At 34.8% G+C, this 2,810-nt stretch overlaps 1 pseudogene; it reads left to right on the top strand.

Moving 5' to 3' along the window:
* The first annotated feature begins 407 nt into the window (after window positions 1-407).
* On the top strand, window positions 408-553 carry LOC148367111 (U2 spliceosomal RNA; annotated as a pseudogene).
* The last annotated feature ends 2,257 nt before the right edge of the window (window positions 554-2,810 follow it).

Genomic DNA, 2,810 nt, shown 5'->3' with positions numbered 1-2,810 from the left:
TATATATATATATATATATATATATATATATATATATATATATATATATATATATATATATATATATATATATATATATATATATATATATTTTGTCTTTTATTGGCATATTTGATATTGGAGTAATCTAAAAGTAATTTAAATAATTCAATTTACACTACTGCAACATTTTGGTGTTTGGATTATGTTAGCTGTTCTTACATATTTACTACCCTTGAGTGCCATGTATATTCTCGTTGCATACAATGTTGCACCGCGTTGACATCAATAACAATTAAGACTATTTTATTGTATTGTATTGTATTGTATTCTATTTTACTGATGGTGACCATCATTAACACCGTTGGCCCTTCTGCTAGTATTAGCGCTCTACTTATTAATGCTTGCTGCTAACACCATTCAACTCAACCTTTTGTCACCGTCGGACGCATCAGGTTAGCACTGAAATGTGTACTAACTGATTTTTGCAATCCGGAGATGGAATAAGAGCTTGCTCTGTCCACTCCACGCATCGGCCCGGTATTGCAGTACCTCCGGGAACGGTGCATTCCAATGATCGCAGCAAGGCTTTAAGGCTAGGACCTTAGCTTGGCCTTTTGGCTGAGAGTAAGAGTCCCGGCTCCTAGGCTTTGTAGCGTATTATGAACTGACCGATAACGGATAATGGATAATGAATCAAGAAGATAGAACAATAACCCTTAAAAAAATCCCCCCACTAATCAACATTGCATACAAAGGGCTTTAATACGATTATAAAATACCACACACTGAAGTTACCTAATATTGAATACAATACTGTACATGCATTGAAACATGAGAAACTGGAATAGGTCGGCGCCATAAAAGCAGGGGTCAGGAAACTTTTTGGCCAAAAGAGCCATCTAAGGAAAATATTTTGACTGTTTTTCAAAAACAGCCATACCATATATTTTAAGATACATTTAAGCAGAACCGCCAAACCTGCTATACAGAAAAATCGTATTTTTCAGCGCATTTTATTTGACTGTTAGATGACTTGAGAAGATTTATGAAATAAGAAAAATGCCAGAGCCTGTGCCCCACATTGAGATCATTGAGGCTGATTTTGAAATCTCAATGTAAATTTGTGCATTTATTGCAGATTTGACCACAGCTGTCTCCCCAGTGCCTTTGCATGACATGAAGCCCCATTACTTAAGCAGAATTTTGATGTTATCTTTAGGCAGTCCTCTTTGTAAATCTCACTGGAACTGCACCAAAAAAAAGTTCCAGCATCATCACATTGTCCGATGCAGATTTGTGACTCATCACTGAAGATAACCTTCATCCAGTCATCCACGGTCCACGGTCCACGAGTGCCTCTCCTTAGTCCATTGCAGTTTAAGCGCCAAGGATGATTTCCTTTTAGCTTTCCTATATGAAAATCCAATTTCCTTTAGGTAATTTTACACAGTTGTGTCACATACATTGACTCCAACTTCCGCCAATTTCCTCTTCATGTGTCTTGTTGTGCATTTTTGTTTTAAAGACGTACGCTTTTAGTACCTTGTCTTGATGCCTATATGTCTTCCATGGCCTACAAGTACTCTTGACTTAAACCTGCTCATTCAGTTTGTACTTGGTCCGCCGGACTGTTGACTGTGAACAGCCCAAATCTTTGGCAACCATACAAGTACAGTTACCTTCTTCAAGAAGTTTAACAATCCTGTTTTTGCTCTCAACAAATATCTCTCTTGTTTCAGCCATGATTTTTGCCAATCCACTTAGTCTAGGATCTCTCCAAGGTGTGATAACTGCACTGTTTTTAACTGCTGACTAACAAGCAGACCTAATATTAGGCAGGTGCCCAAAAATTGTGAATATGCTTGATGGCTGTTGAGATTGTCGTGTTTGTTTTGCTGCTGTTAGTGTCAGTGGATTTGTTCAGACCGAGGACAATCGACTTTGGCCTGGACGGATCTATTGACACTAACAAAGATGTTATATAATGAAATTGTGAATATGATTGATTGCTAATAAGATTTTCGAGAAGGTTTGTTCAAACCTCACTTTGTGTTTGCTGTTAAAAACGTAATATTGGAATATAATATTGTGAATGTGCTTAATTGTTGTTGAGATTGTCATGATTGTTTTCTGTTTTTAGTGTCAATAAATTTGTTCAAACCACAGACCAAAAATAATCGACTTTGGCCTGGACGGATCTATTGACACTAACAAAGATGTTATATAATGAAATTGTGAATATGATTGATTGCTATTAAGATTTTCGAGAAGGGTAGTTCAAACCTCACATTGTGCTTGCTGTTAAAAAAGTCATATTGAAATATAATATTGTGAATGTGCTTAATTGCTGTTGAGATTGTCATGATTGTTTTCTGTTATTAGTGTCAATAAATTTGTTCAAACCAAAAAAAAAAAAAAATTTAAACACCAAAGTGTCGAAAAAAACTCATATCGTTAGAATAAGATATAATGAAATTGTGAATGTGTTTAATTGCTTTTAAAAATGTCGACAAAAATTGTTCAAACGTCATGTTGTTAGAAAATGATATAACGAAATTGTGAATATGCTTAATTGCTGTTAAAAGTGTCGAGAAAAATTGTTCAAACCTCAAAAAAAAAAAAAAAAAAAAATTAAGGAATGGATATTGACTGAGTGTGTCCTTATTTTCTACTCAAAATGCCCTTATTACATGTTTTTGTCCTCAGAATTGAGTGATTCCATATTTATTTCCCTGCACTTGCCCTATAAAAGTTACGTTTACTGACCTTGCAATGTTTTTTAATTTATTTTAATTTTTCTCAATGCCAATCTGTTGCACTCTAGAATG

This window comes from Urocampus carinirostris, chromosome 4, assembly GCF_059441175.1.
Source record: "Urocampus carinirostris isolate Australia breed hairy pipefish chromosome 4, RoL_Ucar_1.0, whole genome shotgun sequence".
NCBI lineage: Eukaryota > Metazoa > Chordata > Actinopteri > Syngnathiformes > Syngnathidae > Urocampus > Urocampus carinirostris.
This window is presented reverse-complemented; position numbering and strand designations above follow the sequence as displayed.